This window comes from Podarcis muralis, chromosome 7 (genome assembly GCF_964188315.1).
Source record: "Podarcis muralis chromosome 7, rPodMur119.hap1.1, whole genome shotgun sequence".
NCBI lineage: Eukaryota > Metazoa > Chordata > Lepidosauria > Squamata > Lacertidae > Podarcis > Podarcis muralis.
The window spans coordinates 9,413,244-9,432,516 of NC_135661.1; the positions used below are offsets into that span (position 1 = coordinate 9,413,244).

General features: G+C 47.2%; 1 protein-coding gene across 5 annotated transcripts in view; it reads right to left on the minus strand.

The window, feature by feature from the left end:
- CUX2 (cut like homeobox 2) overlaps nucleotides 1-19,273 on the minus strand; it is a 234,067-nt gene that overhangs the window by 126,005 nt on the left and 88,789 nt on the right. Inside the window, exon 2 of one of the 5 annotated variants that reach the window (XM_077931180.1) lies at nucleotides 6,370-6,431. The exons of the other annotated variants lie outside the window; for them this stretch is intronic. The gene's annotated coding sequence lies outside the window, so the exon portion shown is untranslated. The remainder of the gene's footprint in view (nucleotides 1-6,369; nucleotides 6,432-19,273) is intronic. 5 annotated transcript variants of the gene reach the window in all.

Below are 19,273 nucleotides of genomic sequence, written 5' to 3' on the forward strand. Positions count from 1 at the left end.
GAACCCAGTTCACCAGATTATGAGTCTACCGCTCTTAACCACTACACCACACTGGCTCCCTGATCATACTAGAAGCCAAAGGGGTCGTCCGATGAAGCTGAAGCTTGGAAGGTTAGAGACAAACACAAAGGACGGACTTCTTCACACAGCACATGGCTGAACTATGAAATTCGCGCTTCCACTAGATGCAGTGGTTGCCAAACAACATTGAGATCAGACCAATTCGGAGATGGTCAGGTTGCCAGACGCTGCGGCTGAGGATGACCATCTTTTGCCTCCAGTACCGTTGGGGAGCATGGATGAGGAGACGGCTGCCGTTGTGCTCATGCCCAGCTTGTGGGCTTCCCATTGGGGCCTCTGGTTGGCCATTGTCGCTAACAGGATGCTGGACTGGGCAGCCCTGTGGCCCTGATCTGGCAGACAGGCTCATGAGTTCACAGGGCACCAAGGCCAAAGATGGCATGGCATAGCATCAATCATTTTGATCCATCATGGCTGCCCTGCTGTGTGCATGAAAGATGCTATAAGTGCTCAATGTGATGCACATGCAGGACAAGAAGGACCCAGATTGATGTGGGGATTGCTAGTTTAGCCTTGACAGTGGCCCAGAGGTATATTTCACCACAAAAATTGATTCGGCCTCTTTTGAGTGATGCTGCTATCCCATAGACACCAGCCTCCATCTCCAAACGCTCGCCTGCCCCACCTCAGCCAGAGTTTATGCGCAATGTCAGAGGTCTGCCTACACATGAGGTTGGGTGGCAAATCTGCACGCACACACCCAGTTTCACCCTTCCCATCATCTCCTGCTGAGTGGGCACACTCGCCTCGGGGCCCAAAGCTACAAGCGTTTTAACACAACACCACAACTTCCCGGGCAACCTCTGGAGCAGGGGTCAGCAATCTTTTTCAGCCGTAGGACCACCACTGTCCCTCAGACCATGTGGTGGGCTGGACTATATTTTGGAGAAAAAAATATGAACGAATTCCTATGCCCCACAAATAACCCAGAGATGCATTTTAAATACAGTGGTACCTCGGGTTGATAATTTAATTCATTCTGGAGGTCTGTTCTTAACCTGAAACTGTCCTTAACCTGAGGTACCACTTTAGCTAATGCGGCCTCCCGCTGCTGCCGTCGCACAATTTCTGTTCTCATCCTGAAGCAAAGTTCTTAACCCAAGGTACTATTTCTGGGTTTAGCGGAGTTTGTAACTTGAAGCGTCTGTAACCTGAAGCGTATGTAACCCGAGGTACCACTGTAAAAGCACACATTCTAGTCATGTAAAAACACCAGGCAGCCCCCACAAATAACCCAGAGATGCATTTTCAATAAAAGGACACATTCTACTCATGTAAAAACACGCTGATTCCCGGGGACTGTCCGCGGGCCGGATTGAGAAGGCGATTGGGCTGCATCCGGCCCGTGGGCCTTAGGTTGCCTACCCCTGCTCTGGAGCCTAGAGACTGGGGAGAGGTGGGCGAGGAGATCTGAAGACAATAAATTACTCCTGGATAAGTCACAAATAGCAATAAACCCTGGCAAGAAACAGCAAATGAAACCCAGTACAGCAATGTTAAGCAAAGCAATCTTCATACAGACAAATGACGAGGTGGGGGGGGGGGGGAGATGAGCAGCCCCGCCATGGTGACGCAATTGTGCTGCTGCTGCTGCTGCTGCTCCAGATTCCCCTCCAATCAATCACATCCTGGGGCTGCCACCGCCTGGGCTCAGCCCGGATCTCAGGCTTTGCCAAGAAGCAGCGTGGTGCTAAACAGTCCAATAGTTCTCCGCAAGCTAATAGGTGGCTTGCTCCTCCAACCCTGCTGGTATTTTAAACAAACCTAAACTCCCTTAATTGTTTAATGCTTATTTTTCTTCAGTTCCAGTTCGCAAACTATGCCTCTTCAAGACAGAAATGGATATTTTCCATACTTCTTTTTAATAATAAAAACACTGTAATTTCAAGCATGTGTTGGAACGGAAGAGGCCAAGTCTATCACTAAATTTCTTCCACTGGGCCATGGACAGATGAACGCTTCCCCAGTCCCCACAGCTGTTCCTCTGCACTAATAATGAGCACTAGAAACTTGCTCTTGTGTATTTAAAAAAGAACAGAGGGGCCACGTTCTGTGCTGGAAAGCCAAATTAAAAAGCCCGCTTTTGAAAGCCCCAACCTCCACCCACTCTTCCCTAGAATTTCATGCACTGCGGTGGAGCAGCCCAAGAGCACTGACCAAATTCAACATCCATGCATAAGAATGTTAAGAAAAGGCCTGCAGGATCAGACCAACGACCCTGTTCTCACAGTGGCCAACCAGGAGCCTGTGTTGATGACACATCCAGGACCTTGCTGTATCATTAGACCTGGCAACCAGTGTTGAAGCAATGATTCTTCAACATCAACTTCGTTGGACGGGTCATGTTGTGCGGACGCCTAATTATCGTCTTCCAAAGCAACTACTCTATTCCGAACTTAAAAATGGGAAGCGTAATGCTGGTGGCCAACAAAAGAGGTTTAAAGACTCTCTCAAGGCAAATCTTAAAAAAAAAAAAAGTAGTATAAATACCGACAACTGGGAAACACTGGCCTACGAGCGCTCCAGTTGGAGAGCAGCCTTTACCAAAGGTGTCATGGGCTTTGAAGACGCTCAAACTCAGGACGCAAGGGAGAAACGTGCCAAGAGGAAGGCACGCTTGGCAAATCCACACCGTGATCAACTCCCGCCTGGAAACCTACGTCCCCACTGTGGAAGGATGTGTGGATCCAGAATTGGCCTCCAAAGTCACTTACGGACTCACCGTTAAAACTGTGTTTATGGCAGACAATCTTACTCTGCTACGAGTGATGGCCAAAGAAGAGACCTGGCAATCAGAATTTGCAACCCAAACTCATGAGACCTGTGGAAATGTCTTGCGGGGAGCGGTCAGGCGGGGAGGAGGAGGAATAGGACTGAACTCAGATTCAGCTGCCAGTCTGGTACATGGCATGAGGGGCGCCATCTTGTCTTCCTCCTCTGGCAACAAGAACATCCTGAGCCAACCCAGCTCCAAATGTTGCAGGACTCCAACCCCCATTAGTCTCATCCAGTGTGGCCAATGGTCAGCGATGGTGCAAGAGGAAGCGGCAACATCTGGAGGGCCCCCACTCCCTCCCCCTTTCTCTACCCGAACAAAGGAGGGCTGTGCAATGGCTCCCACACAAAAGGCGTTCCCAAGGGACTGAAGGCAACTTTACCACAAAGGCCCAACTTTACACATTGTCCTCTGCTAAGCCTCTTGCCTTTGAGCCTCAGTTGAAGGTACTCTCGCAAAAGTACGGGACAGCGAGGAGCCGTCTCTCTCCAGGAGATCCATCACGTCACATTAGCGACTCGGCTTCTTATTAGCAATTTTCCATCCTATCGAATTAATATTTGTTTTCACTGATACAATGCAGGAGTCTTGTCAGATTAGCAACTTTCGGATCACATTAGTGCCGACAAAAACTAATACGATGCAGGACTAATATGACGTGCCCTGACAGGGGACGGCTAATGCGAGATGACTCGCTCTTTGCCATCTTGGGAGAGAGTCGCTGCAAAACCCAAGTGGGCGAAGGTCGCGCCTTGCTAAAAATACCTGAGCGCTTCCCAAGAGGGAGGGGAACACACTGGGGTCTACCCTCGCCCCCAAGAGAGGGAGGGTCGCACTGGGGTCTACCCTCGCCCCCAAGAGAGGGAGGGTCGCTCAGGCCTAACTTAAGGTTACCAGATTTTTTCAACTTCGATGGATTTTGTATGGGGACTGATTTGTAAAAACTGGGGACTGTCCCCAGGAAACGGGGACATCTGGTAACCTTAGCCTAACTTGCTAAGTCGGTCCTCAGAAAGTCATGCAGGGGCCTCCCATGTGAATCTATGAAGTGCCATGACATTATATATTTTTTTGTACATTTCATTTAATTTTTTTTAAATGAAATGTTATAAAGAATGCTCCACTTCATATTTATACGAGTTATTAAGATTAAAAGACTATATATTGCAGTTCCCAGTTGCGCTATTACAGCAAATATTATAGAATTATCTGATCCTAAAACTGATAAAAGATGTGCCTATCATCACCTGACTCTACTGTTCTACTTAGGTTTTCTTTTGGGTTGGCGGAGCCCCACAAATTAAATTTGCTTTTAGCCTCATAGCCTCAAGACTGCCAATGTTAAAGCACCGACTTTTTGTATATACACTGAAGTGGTTGAGATCAATAATGGTTGAGATTGAGGAAGAGTGTCTTTGTGGGTTGATACGTTTAGGTTTACTGAGGCATGGATGTGCCTATAGAGTGCGGCATTTGCATGGGTATTGAGTAAACAGAATCTTATTTTATGGATTTTGATGTTTTATATACTGTATTTAATTTTGTTCTACTTCCTTTCTAAACCGCTTTGCGATCTGTTCCGATGAAAAGCAGGACGCAAAATACTTGGAATAGTAACGCTTGCATGCGTACTGTTCCAACAAGGAAATGAATGAACTCCAGTTCTTTGCAAGTCTGTTGCGCTTCTGATCTCTTAATTTCAGTCTTATGTAGTTTGTAAGCTCAGTCATTACAAGGATGTTCACAGAATACACAATCTGTGAATGAATAGAATGAAAACCTTTTCAAGAACTGGACCAAAAACCTTCTAAAGACAGGAGATCACCCCAATGCCAGAGAATTTTTGATTAGTAAACAGCTTCTGGGTGCCTTGACCACAAAACCCTGGAGCCTGCGCCACATCCTGCCCTTACAGAATGGGAACCTCAGGACAACCCTGCTGGATCAGGGCCAAGGTCCTCCTGTCCATCATCTCGCTTCCTACAGTGGCCAGATACAGAGGTTCCATTAAGTCATCATAAGCCATTATAGACCTATCATCCTCCACTTTTGAAACTATCTGAGCCAGATTCCATCACCACATCTTGTGAACCTCATATGTTAAATTATGTGCTGGGCGAAGAAAGAAAATGACAAAGCTGAACAGGGATCAGATAGATCAGGCATGTCCAACACGTAGATCGTGATCCACCGGTAGATCACTGGACGTCTGCGGTAGATGACTGGCTCCCCCTAAAGAAGCTCAACAAGTTTGGCTCCCCTAAAAAAGCTCAATATTTTTGCCCTGCACCCCCAAAAATGGGCCTTCCTCCTTCCTAAAAAAAGGTTCAACAACTTTGACCTGAACCCCAAAAAAGAGGGTAGATCACTGCCAGTCTTTAACTCTGTGAGTAGATCACAGTCTCTGGGGAATTGGCCACCCTTGAGATAGATCATAAGCAGCAGTTTTGGACCAGCTCCTTTCTGCACCCCTTTTCCTGAACCCCAGGTATATTGCCCCCCTGTATACCTGAAGGAGCGTCTCCACCCTCATCGTTCTGCCAGGATACTGAGGTCCAGCGCCGAGGGCTTTGTGGTGGTTCCCTCACTGCGAGAAGTGAGGTTACAGGGAACCAGGCAGAGGGCCTTCTCGGTAGTGGTGCCCAACCTGTGGAACGCTCTCCCTTCAGATGTGAAGGAAATAAGTAGCTATCTTCTCTTTAAAAGACATCTGAAGGCAGCCCTGTTTAGGGAGGTTTTTAATATTTGATGCTGTATTGTTTTTAACACTCGATTGGAAGATGCCCAGAGTGGCTAGGGAAACTCAGCCATATGGGCGGGGTATAAAATAAACTATTATTATTATTATTATTATTATTATTATTCCTCCTATTTCTATTTTTAGAGCCACATCTAGCAGTAATAAATGCTCTGATAACCGAACTATGTGCATGGCCCACTTTATAAAAGAAAGCCTGTAATTCTGCATCAAGGCAACCAAAAACCTGTACTACCAACAGCTGGTATACAGTTACAGCTACATTCTGCAACCTGTACAAATTGGCGTCAGTGTACGTTGATAACTGAATTCTGCAACCTGCACAAACTGACAGCTGATTTCTGCAACCTGTGAAATCAATGCCTGTATAAATCGAGTGCTGAATTCTGCAACCTGTAGAAATGTTGCACGTTTGCCTGTTGCACCTAACTTAGGCAACTGGAAATATTATTAGAATCCTCGAGTTGGAAGGGACCACAAGGGCCATCTAGTCCAACCCCCTGAAATGCTTAAATCTTTTGCCTAACATGGGGCATGAACCTATGATCCTGAGATTAAGAGTCTCCTGCTTTACCGACTGATTTTAGGTACATAGGAAGCTGCCGTATACTGAGCCAGACCGTTGGTCAGTTGAAGAGAAATTCAGATTAATTGCTCAAAGGAATATCAAGGCTGGGGAGGCTACACAGCAGGTTGTAGCCAATATTAGCCCTGCTAAAAATAGACAACATTGAAATGAATGAAAATGACTAACTTGGGGTCTATTAATTCCAGTGGGTCTACTTCTGCTTCCAAAGTTCTTCTTTTGAGTTGGGGCTGCCACAAAAAAAACAGAAAGTAATCCACAGTTATGTATTTATTATTCCATGCTACAAAATTTAGGAGACTGACGTTAAGTTGTTTTCTGTTCTCAGCAAAAAAGAAAGGGGGCAGAGTTTAGTTCTACTGAATTAGGGTTTTGTATTGAATTAGTATCCGTGTTCCCTAACATGATATAAAAGCATAGTCCCATTAGCAACTCTGAAGTCACATTAAGCAGCATAATGGGGGGAACCCACCCCACTCACCTGCAGGGGTGAAGCTTAAAGGTAAAGGTAAAGGGACCCCTGACCATTAGGTCCAGTCGTGACCGACTCTGGGGTTGCGGCGCTCATCTCGCTTTACTGGCCGAGGGAGCCAGTGTACAGCTTCTGGGTCATGTCTGGCGAACCAGAGCAGCGCATGGAAACGCCATTTACCTTCCCGCCGGAGTGGTACCTATTTATCTACTTGCACTTTGACATGCTTTCAAAATGCTAGGTTGGCAGGAGCAGGGACCGAGAAACGGGAGCTCACCTCGCTGCGGGGATTCGAACCGCCGACCTTCTGATCAGCAAGTCCTAGGCTCTGTGGTTTAACCCACAGCGCCATCCGCGTCCCACGGGGCGAAGCTTAAGGGACTGCTAATCAATGGGACTATCCAAACAATGGGTTGATGAGCACGCTTTCCTGGGAACACACCTGGCCTCAGGGAACATGGTTTGTAGCATCCTCTTTGCTCCATATCACCAGGTAAACAATCTGGGCTCAAAAAACGATGTGAAGTCACAGAGGCAACATCTTGGCTCATGGGTTAGTGGTAGGGGTTGGAGGGACCCCAGAAACCAAATGACAGACGTGTGCAAATTAAACATGAATATTTCCAGCACATGCCCCCACACCCCGCACCGAAAAATGAGCAATGGTTTGCGCAGCTTGTCAGCAATTAATTAATTAATTCGTTTAAAAGGCTGGTACCCTTCCTTATCAATCACAAGCATTCTCAATATGAATAGTAGTTAAACAAATTAGGCCATTGCTACAAAACAAACAGATGAAAGCAGCTGTCAGATCTATTTCAACGGCGCTTGTCAAATGCCACTGAAAGCATTGGGGCTGGGTAGAAAGCAGCGTTTCCTATCCTTAAAGAAATGTTGTTCCCAGAGAGGGAAGCTGATGGGCAGTTAAAGGGATGGAGTTCCAGAAATGAGGTGCCACAACCCCAAAGACCCTGTCTCTTCTCACCAACTGCCTCATCTCAGGAGAAGGAAGCTCTCTGAGCAGGAACCCTGAAAAAGGCGGGAGGAGTTGGTATCTTACATTGGGAGCTCACTGGAAGGACAGATCCTGAAGCTGAGGCTCCAAGACCTTGGCCACCTCATGAGAAGAGAAGACTCCCTGGAAAAGACCCTGATGTTGGGAAAGATGGAGGGCACAAGGAGAAGGGGACAACAGAGGACGAGATGGTTGGACAGTGTTCTCGAAGCTACCAGCATGAGTTTGACCAAACTGCGGGAGGCAGTGGAAGACAGGAGTGCCTGGCGTGCTTTGGTCCATGGGGTCATGAAGAGTCGGACACGACTGAATGACTAAACAACAACACTCTTCCAAAGCAACACACATTTGGTTCCCAAGGTGGTTATTGACCAGACCCAGAGCTCTTTAACTTCTAGAAAGTAGTGGTCTCATCATGTACCATATCATGGGGTTATATAATCCATCAATCATAACCAATGGAAGACACTGTTAGTTTCATATTGAAAAGTCCCTTCAAAAGCCAAAAATTGGGGGCACACGCTGCAAGCCCATTGGTCCCCTGTTCCCTACTGTCCTCTGCCTCCCTTGCCCTCGCTGACTTACCCTCCTTTGACCACACTGCCCATTAATCATAGCAGCCCCGGCACCATTTTGCCGTCGAAATCACGATGCTGCACACAACACGCCGACGTCATGGGTGCTTGGAAAGTCACCCAGGGTGCCACAGCCAAATCGGATTAAAAATGACAAGTGTGGGCAAACGAGGCCAAGGACGGTGAGGACAGAGAAGATGATGGAAAAAACAGATCCATGGAGCAGGAGGCAAGGAGAAATGAAAGGGCATGCTCAGCTGAATATTTCTCTGGTCATCCGCTGAATGTGCTACTTTTGAAGCGAACATCAAAATTGAAGGAAGTTTGGCACAGCCCTATCCACAAACCATTGCATGGTCAATGGGGGCAAGACTGAATCATTCAGACCCAGCTCCTTCATTGACCTGGGTTGCACATAACATGAACTATAGTTAAACTATAGTTTATTAAACTATGGCTTAGTGTTATGTGTGAACCATAGTCTGTCCCTTGTCATATTGCACCACTGTGTGCACATTTCAGGCTAGTGCCATTTCATGGCAAACAATTATGTACACTGAGAACCTTGTGTTCCTTTTGTAGTAAAAGCAAGCTTCTACTCCTTATTGCTGGAATAAACAAATAGCAGTGAGTGTGGACCACAAGCCAGAGATTGGTGTGTGTGTGTGTGTGGCCATCTTCAAATAGCTCAAGGGCTGTCACATGGAAGATGGAGCAAGCTTGTTTTTCCAGCTTCAAAGGATAGGACTCTAACCAATGGCTTCAATAAATAAATAAATTGTCCAGTAGCACCTTAGAGTCTCTAAGGTGCTACTGGACAATTTTTTAATTTTTTTATTTATTTCGACTGCGTCAGACCAACACGGCTACCTACTGGGAGCCAGTGTGGTGTAGTGGTTAAGAGCGGTAGTCTCGTAATCTGGTGAACGGGGTTCGCGTCTCTGCTCCTCCACATGCAGCTGCTGGGTGACCTTGGGCCAGTCACACTTCTCTGAAGTCTCTCAGCCCCATTCACCTCACAGAGTGTTTGTTGTGGGGGAGGAAGGGAAAGGAGATTGTTAGCCGCTTTGAGACTCCTGAAGGGGAGTGAAAGGCGGGATATCAAATCCAAACTCTTCTCTTCTTCTTCTTCTTCTACTTGAATCTAGAACAATGACTTCAAGTTACAAGAAAGGAGATGCTGGCAAAACACCAGGAAGAACTTTATGACGGTAAGAATGGTTGGACAGTGGAACAAACACCCTAGGGAGGTTGTAAGCTCCTCTTTCTTAGAGGTTTTTAAGCACAGGTTGGATGGCTATCGGTCACTCGCTGGAGGGTCGATCACTTCTCCTACCTGGGCAGTTATCTTTCCACAAGGGCCAACATTGATGCCGAAATCCAGCATCACCTGAGCTCTGCAAGTGCAGCTTTCTCCCGATTGAAGTGCAGAGTGTTTGAGGAACGGAACATTTGCAGGGAAAGCAAAATGCTTGTTTACAAAGCTATTGTACTACCAATCTTACTGTACTCTTGTGAAACATCGACCACTTATAAAAACCATCTTCAAGTCTTCGAAAAATTCCATCAAAGGTGTCTCTGAAAATTTTTACATATCACTTGGGAAGACAGGCGAACTAATGCCAGTGTTCTGGAAGAAGCAAAGATCACCAGTGTCGAAGCAATGATTCTTCAACATCAACTTCGTTGGACTGGACATGATGTTTGAGTGCCTGATTATCGTCTTCCAAAGCAACTACTCTATTCCAAACTTTAAAACTGAAAGTGTAATACTGGTGGTCAACAAAAGAGGTTTAAAGACTCTCTCAAGGCAAATCTAAAAAAAATGAGGTATAAACACTGACAACTGGGAAAAACTGGCCTGCGAGTGCTCCAATGGGAGAACAGCCTTTACCAAAGGTGTCATGGGCTTTGAAGAAGCTCGAACTCAGGACAAAAGGGAGAAATGTGCTAAGAGGAAGGCACGTTTGGCAAAACCTCACCGTGACTGACTCCCGCCCAGAAACCTATGTCCCCACTGTGGAAGGACGTGTGGATCCAGAATTGGCCTCCACAGTCACCTATGGACACACCATTAAGACCATGTTTACGGAAGACAATCTTACTTGGCTACGAGTGATCGCCGAAGAAGAAGAAGACAGATGGCCATCTGTCATGGATGCTTTACTTAATATTCCTGTATTGCCCTATTCCCTGTTCTGCCTTCAGGCTGACCAAGAGCACCTCTGTCTTGTCTGGATTGAGTTTCAGTTTGTTCACCCTCATCCAGTCCAAGACAACTTCCTTGGGTGGTAAGGACTTGGTTTAGAACCAAGACAACTTCCTTGGGTGGTAAGGAGAAACAGAGCAGGCTGTCATCAGCATACTGGTGACACTGAACTTGGAACAACCTCTCCCAACCGTTTCATGTAAATGTTAAATAGCACGGAGGAAAGAACAGAACCCTGAGGGACCCCAAGCCCCTCCTTCTGGGTTCACCCTCAAGGAAGGGCCACTGTAGCACAATGCCTCCAAGTCCCACCCTGGCAAGGTGGCCCAGGAGGATACCATAGTCGATGGTATCAAAAGCCGCCAAGAGGTCCACCAGAACCAGGTGTGATGGCCTGGGACTCGGGCTCGGAACCAGAAGAGACTCAGTCCATACCATCCTTTGCCACAGGCGACATCTGAACCTAGTCTGGGGCCTGATTCTGAAGAGCCCCAGTCTGCACAGGTTCCCCTGCAACAAGCACCAGCTGGGCCGAGTCAGGGGCCTGAGCCTGCCCTAGCTCCACATGCGGGGATTACCTCGTTGCCTTCAGCTGGGCCATCACTTACAGCTGCTCCACTACCAGTTGGGTCAGGAGAGGCTGAGGCGGCCTCTGGGTCTAGTAACCCACCGATGTCTCCCGAGCTGCAGAGACTGAGGTCTGAGAGAAGGAGAGACCTGAGTACTCGCAGGAGGAGTGCTCGCCTTCGGGCGAGACAGGGAGGTGAGTCACCGGGGGATCAGGACCGGCTGTTACCCTGACAGAGATAAAAGGCTGCCGGACCCCGCCCCAGGTTGCGGGAGCAATGTTGCTATTTGCCAGATCCTGTCTGTGATCCTGCGCCTGACCTTGCCTGGTTTCCTGCCTCGTGTCCTGCCTTGGCCCTGTTGGACTGACTCCTCACTGAACCCTTGGATTCGGGACCGGACCTGAACTGCGTTACTTGGGTTACACCAGCTGTCACACGCTCCCCCTGACCAGTTCCTGGTATAAGTCATCTACCAAGGTGACCAAATCCATTTCTGGCCTGAAACCAAATTGAAATGGATCTAGAGAAGCTGTCTCCTCCAGAAACCCCTGGAGCTGAGATGCCTCTGCGTGCTCTGGTACCTTGCCCCCAAAATGGGATATTGGAACTGGCCAATTAATATCAAATATGGTGGCATTCAGGGAGGGCTTTTTTCATAGAGGTCTTATAACTGGCTTCTTTAGGCCTGTTGGAATCCTGTCTTCTTGCAAGGACGCATTGACCACTCCACCCAGCCCAGTCCCCCACTGGACTTTTTGATGAGCCAGGAAGTGCAAGGATGCAGAACGTATGCGGTAGCTGTCACATTTCCAAAGATCCTGTCCACATTTTTCAGGCTGCACAAATTGAAAAGTATCCATTAACACTGGACAGGTAAAGGACCCCTGACAGTTAAGTCCAGTCGCGAACGACTCTGGGGTTGCGGCGCTCATCTCGCTTTACAGGCCGAGGGAGCTGGCGTTTATCCGCAGACAGTTTTCCGGGTCATGTGGCCAGCATGACTAAGCCGCTTCTGGCAAAACCAGAGCAGCGCACGGAAATGCCGTTTACCTTCCCGCCGGAGTGGTACCTATTTATCTACTTGCACTTTGACGTGCTTTCAAACTGCTAGGTTGGCAGGAGCTGGGACCAAGCAACAGGAGCTCACCCAGTCGAGGGGATTCGAACTGCTGACCTTCTGATCGGCAAGACCTAGACACAGTGGTTTAGACCACAGCGCCACCCGCGTCCCACTGGACAAGCAGAGGCCAAATCTACCAGACCTGTATCAGCTGTAGCATCCAAGTCAGAACGGATCTGAATGATTTTGTCAGCAAAGTGCTGAGCAAATTATTCACAGTGGGTTGTTGAGTGGACTTAAATTCTCTCCACGTGGGCCAGAGTGTAAAGACCCTTGACCACTCAAAATAGCTCTGTTGGATTGCTCCTTGCTGATGCAGTGGAGGCAGAGAAAAAATAGTTTTTTGCTGCCCACACTGTCACAGAATAGGACTTCAAAAAGACTCTGTTCAGTCTGATTCCCAAGTTTTCTGCCAATATCACTCTAGCCACTGTTCTCATGTGTTCCGTCATCACCAGCTCCCCAGAGAACTAGGGGGCTGATTTGGCTCTACTTTGTGAGAGGGGACGCTCAGGAGTGATCGAGTCCACTGTCCATTCCAGAGATCCACCAGGGGTTCAACAGAATCGCACGTTGAGGCAACAAGAAACTCCCCAAGCACCTCCTGGGGTGGACCATCTTAATCGGTTCTCCACCCTGCAGAGGCTCTGAGATGTAGCAAGTCTAAACACCACCAAGTAGTGAGCTGACCAGGACCACAGAACCATAGAATGTTCCTCCACTCCAGGATCACATCATCTAATCAAGCACAGAAAACCAAGTCCAAAATGTGCCTTCCAGCATGGGTAGGGCCAGAAATTACATGGGACAGAAATCCTGAGCCACTCTTGACAAAGGAGGCTCAGTGCTAATGTTAAAGTCCCCCAGCACAACAAACCGGGGGGGGGGGGGGGACGATGCCAACCCCAACCCAGAGACCACCCTGCCTAGTCAAGTAAACAGGGTGAAATTCCTCAACCTCAAGATTTTGAATGAAATATGTGGATAGTAATGTTATAGCCTGCCTTTTGTAAAGCTGACTGAGAAACTGACTACTACTTAGTACTGAAGTACTTAAGTGCTAAAGTACTTACTAAAGTGCTTGGAAACATTCTTATAATTAATGCGGAGTATTTTTAAAGATCTCCTGCCAACCTAGCAGTTCGAAAGCACGTCAAAGTGCAAGTGGATAAACAGGTACCGCTCCGGCGGGAAGGTAAATGGCGTTTCCATGCGCTGCTCTGGTTCGCCAGAAGCGGCTTAGTCATGCTGGCCACATGACCCGGAAGCTGTACGCTGGCTCCCTCGGCCAGTAAAGCGAGATGAGCACCGTAACCCCAGAGTCGGCCACGACTGGACCTAATGGTCAGGGGTCACTTTACCTTTACCTATTTTTAAAGATGTAGGATACAAAGGCTACGAAGGCGAAAACAGCTTCGATTCTGCTCTGTACAGTCATACCTTGGGTTACGAACACTGCGGTTGTGCGTTTTCGGGTTGCGAACCGTGCCGAACCTGGAAGTACCGGAATGGGTTACTTCCGGGTTTTGGCGCTCGCGCATGTGCAGAAACACAAAAGTGACGTCACGTGCATGCGCAGATGCAACGCTGTGGGTTGCGAATGTGCCTCCCGCACAGATCACATTCGCAACCCGAGGTATGACTGTAGTTCGGTACACCCCCGGTTTCTGAAACTTGGGTCTCCAGCTGTTTCGGGACTACAACTCCTATCATCCCTAGCTAGCAGGACCAGTGGTCAGCGATGATGGGAACTGTAGTCCAAAAAACATCTGGAGACCCAAGTTTGGGAAACTGTGGGTGTATCCATCCTTAAAATTCACAACCCCAGTAATACTGCTACCCTGGGACAGGGTGGAAGTGAAGAGAAGAGAGATGGGAGTTGTAGTCCAAGACATCTGGAGGGCACCCCACTGGGGAAGGCTGGCACATGTGATTTGCACACCCAGTGTCTATGAAATCCCCCTCCTGAACAGAACCTCAAGCCTCTGAGTTGCAGCCACGGGCCACCCCTGCCCAGGCGCCAGAATCCCAAGGAAATTCTGAATTTCCTCTGCCGGTGCTGTATATCACTTTGAGATATATACCATATTAGCCAAAAGAACTGAATTATATTGCATTCATGATGCAATTAAACACTTCGCTAGGAATCAATGTAAAACCGATGAGGCCTGAAAGTACTGCATATGGCTTAGAACATTATAAAACATTACCTTCACTCAAATCCTTTTCAGTAGCAATTTAAATCTTCTTACAGTTACCGCTGCCAATGGTAAACCATCTACTGATTCATAACAGCGCACAGGAACGGATGAATTTATATATATATATATATATATATATATATATATATATATAAAATTATTCAACTACTAAATTACCCATGAAACCGGAATGGCTGACAGTAGTAATCTGAATTATTATTAGCCGCGGCAAGTCGCCTGCATTAACCAATTTAAAACCACGGCTCATGGGTAGAAGCCAGTTAATACAGGCAGGGTGTTAAATGACAACCATAGTTCTTCATTTTACTGCTGCTTATGCTTAAAAGGTCAAGAGATAAAAATTACAGATGACTGCAAACACGGAGAGGGTGTTTATCTTTTTCTCCCTCTCCTCCGACTTGCTCTCTGTCCCTCCTGGATTCCTGCCCCCCTCACAGCCCCCACTTGGGTTAGCCATGAGCTTAAAGAGAGGGAATTAAAAGAATCGCATGTCTCTTTCAAGAGGGGAGGGGAAAACCAAAACACATCTGTACCCTGAGTTTCTTAATGCATCCAAAGGGGCACGATCTCTTTTGGTTAAAACTGCCAGTATCACAATGCTGTTGTGCAAATCTATGGTGTGGTTGCACACGGAACATGCTGCATACAGTATTCTGGTCGCCTCACCTCAAAAAGGATATTGCAGAGTTGGAAAAGGTTCAGAAGGACAACCAAACTAGCCAAGCTCCTGTGCTGGTTGGCCACTGCGACTCTGCTTATGTTCTTACGAAGGAACTTAACTTGGGAGAGTTGTCAAGGCACCAGGCTGGCTAGTTGGGTGGGATAGAGATATTCATGGCCAAGGGATATTTTTTGTTTCTCTGGCACAATCATGACTTTGCACTTAACTGACATTAAATTTCATCCAGGACATCAAATTTACATTGACCCAGTTTGGAGAGTCTGGATCTCACCGCCCCAAACCGTTGGGCACCCTCTGCAAACTTGACTGTTCCAATTCTCACCAGGGCTGGGTGATATCTGGTTTTCAACAACATGATGTATCACCAGCCAAACATCTCAATATATCCATATGTCACGATGTCAGAAATAAGGATGGAGGTGTGTAGGGGCATTGGCTGGCTTCACTGTTTTCCCCACATGGTGATTTTTGCCAGCGCCTGCTTTTGTGGTTCATTGCCCGCTACATGAGGAAGGGGAAAGCTGAGCCGACAGAAGAAGAAGAGGAGGAGGAGGAGGAGTTTGGATTTGATATCCCTCTTTATCACTACCCTAAGGAGTCTCAAAGCGGCTAACATTCTCCTTTCCCTTCCTCCCCCACAACATACACTCTGTGAGGTGAGTGAGGCTGAGAGACTTCAAAGAAGTGTGACTGGCCCAAAGTCACCCAGCAGCTGCATGTGGAGGAGCGGGGAATCGAACCCGGTTCACCAGATTACGAGTCCACCGCTCTTAACCACTACACCACACAGGGGCTGCAGGAATCAAGAGAAGCATTGGCTGGCTTCATGGTTTCCCCCACATTGTGATTTTTGCATAGCACAAATATATTCACAATATATGGCCAGGTCAAAAACTATGAAACTAATTAGTGATGTATGGAAGTGAGATCTGGACCATAAAGAAGGCTGATTGCCAAAGAATTGATGCTTTTGAATTATAGTGCTGGAGGATACTCTTGTGAGTCCCATGGACTGCAAGAAGATCAAACCTCTCCATTCTGAAGGAAATCAGCCCTGAGTGCTCACTGGAAGGACAGATCCTGAAGCTGAGGCTCCACTACTTTGGCCACCTCATGAGAAGAGAAGACTCCCTGGAAAAGACCCTGATGTTGGGAAAGATGGAGGGCACAAGGAGAAGGGGACGACAGAGGACGAGATGGTTGGACAGTGTTCTCGAAGCTACCAGCATGAGTTTGACCAAACTGCGGGAGGCAGTGGAAGACAGAAGTGCCTGGCGTGCTCTGGTCCGTGAGGTCACGAAGAGTCGGACACAACTAAATGACCAAACAACAACAATACCACAACATGGACTTAAAACCGGTTTTGGGCGATATATTGCCCAGTCCTACTGCTCACCTCAGTGACCCCAGATCTTGAAGAACAACACCGAGCTCCAGTTCTGGGGGAACTCGCAATGCTAATTTCCCTCCATTGGGTCAGCTGTCCATTGATTCCTGCTCTCTTCTTCCTGTCCTTTAACCAGTTGCCTATCTGGCCCACCCATCCCGAATCTCAAAAACAGCCCTAGGATAAAGATTCCATGAATTTAAAGAACGACGAGCATTGGGAAGGGCTGTTTACTGTTTATCTGTCTTGCCTGCAACCCAAGTGCAACCCCTGTCTAAAAGACACCTGGAGAGCCATTGCTAATGGTCAGTGGGCAGACCAACAGTCTAGACTCGGTTTTAAGTAAGGCAGCTCCCCATATTCCTATGTTGATTCTCAACAGCTGAGGATGCACTAACGGTGTTTCCTTCGAAAGGAGCAAGGCTGTCCTGGAACAATGGGTGAAAGTCGAAGGAACAATTCCACCGCCATAAATAATGGCAGAGGAACGCAGCAGGGAATCTCATCACATTAATATAATGAGGAACGAACAATAAACCGGCAGTCAATCAAGGCACCATAAACCTGTGGGTTTTATGAAGCTGTCTTGCTGGCATTTTCGCCAAACACACACACACACATGTGAGACACCAACAGTGCTTTATATATTTAAGCCTAATCTCAGCCACTAACTATAGATTTCTGGTTGTTGCAAGAAGGAGCTACTAAATTAATTCATCCTCCCTCATCGGCAACCTTTGGGCAGTTAACAAATCCATTGCTTGTATGTTTTAGAGAAGGGTTCTCAAACTTGGGCCTCCAGCTCTTTTTTGGACTACAACTCCCATCATCCCTAGCTAGCAGGACTAGTGGTCAGGGATGATGGGAATTGTAGTCCAAAAAAACAGCAGGCAGTCCCAGTTTGGGAAACCATTTTAGAGGGTGCTGTCAGCAGTTTCTGGGAGCCTGGAACATTGTTTTAACAATTCTGTATTTTAAAAAACATTTTTATATGTAACTGCTTATTTTTGTAAAATCGACTGTTGCTTAAGTTGCCTGTTGTTGCTTTAGTGTTTTGTAAATCACTTGGATTTTTTAAATATATTAAGTGGTATAGGAATGGAATTAGCATGATCATTAATAATAGTAATAGATTTCAGATGCAGCGACAGAGACCAACAAATATTTCTCAGCACAAAAGCTCCAGACTGCACAAATGACGGGTTGGGAACCAAATAAAGCTGGATTGGGCCACGCTAAGACGGCCACAGGACCATTCATCAATATTTATGCATTTAAAAAAAAAACTTAAAATGGATTTCTGGATGATACAAAACAACAACAAAAAGACACCCTTAAATTAAAGAACAAACCACTCACCTAGCCCAAAAATACCAAACTGAAATGCCTGGGCAAATAAAAAGGTTTTAACACTGAGCTGAAAGGAATGCAGTGTTGTGGCAGCCATACTTCCACAGTCAGAGGGGCCACCACAGAAAAGGCCTCCTCTTTTGTACACATATTAGATACTTCTCATGAAAATGGAAGCTGGAGAAGGGCGTTCTCTGACAATCTAGGTGCCCAGGAGTGGCTGAGGCAATGCAGTCAGATGAGGCAATATAAATTATTATTTGCTACTGTTATTATTATTTTATATTTCTTTCCCTGCCCCACCTAAGCTCAGGAGGCTGGTGAGGCAAGCAGCACAGAGCCCCAGTTCAAGGTATGCTAAGGTCCCACAGCTGCAAAATTAGCTTATCAGCCAACTGGACCAAACAGCTTCCTGGCACCAAGTTATGGCTGCAAGATGGTATCTGGAAAGCATTTTTTTTTTAATTATTGGCTGTCAAACAGCCACAGAGGCCTCTGAATGGAATCCCATGCCCAAGGGGGCACTGGCCATGGAATGCACTTTTGCCAGAGCAAAGGAACTTTATTTCGATGCGATGCGTTGGATTTGTTCTTAGATGTGTTTTCATTGAGAGCCAGTGTGGTGGTGTGGTTAAGAGCGGTAGTCTCGTAATCTGGGGAACCGGGTTCGCGTCTCCGCTCCTCCACATGCAGCTGCTGGGTGACCTTGGGCCAGTCACACTTCTTTGAAGTCTCTCAGCCCCACTCACCTCACAGAGTGTTTGTTGTGGGGGAGGAAGGGAAAGGAGATTGTTAGCCGCTTTGAGACTCCTGAAGGGGAGTGAAAGGCGGGATATCAAATCCAAACTCTTCTTCTTCTTCTTCATTGTGTCAACGGTCGCTGTTGGTCGCCCTGGACAACTCTGGGAGGAATGGCGGGAATTTAATGTAATAAATACCGTTTTTTTTGCTCTATAAGACTCATTTTTTCCCTCCCAAAAAGTAAGGGGAAATGTGTGTGCGTCTTATGGAGCAAATACAGGCTGCGCGGCTATCCCAGAAGCCAGAACAGCAAGAGGGATCACTGCGCAGCGATCCCTCTTGCTGTTCTGGCTTCTGAGATTCAGAATATTATTTTTTCTTGTTTTCCTCCTCCAAAAACTAGGTGCGTCTTATGGTCTGGTGCTTCTTATAGAGCAAAAAATACGGTAAATAAAAGTGGCACAGAAACGAGACGGAGGGATGGCACATACGATGCCGGACACCCATTGACGGTTTGCAAATATCTGGGGGTGCCCCTCTCATTCTCGGGCGCCCAGCGCCGAATCCCAGGCAGGCCTGGCTTCAAACAGGCACCTCACAAAGTGGCCTCATGTTTCACCTCATCAATAAAAACGATGGGGATCCGTGGGGTTTTCAGAAAGGAGCGAGCCCGAAACAGAAAGAAACATTGTCTCTTTAAGTGAATGTAACAGTGCATCACCCTCTGTCT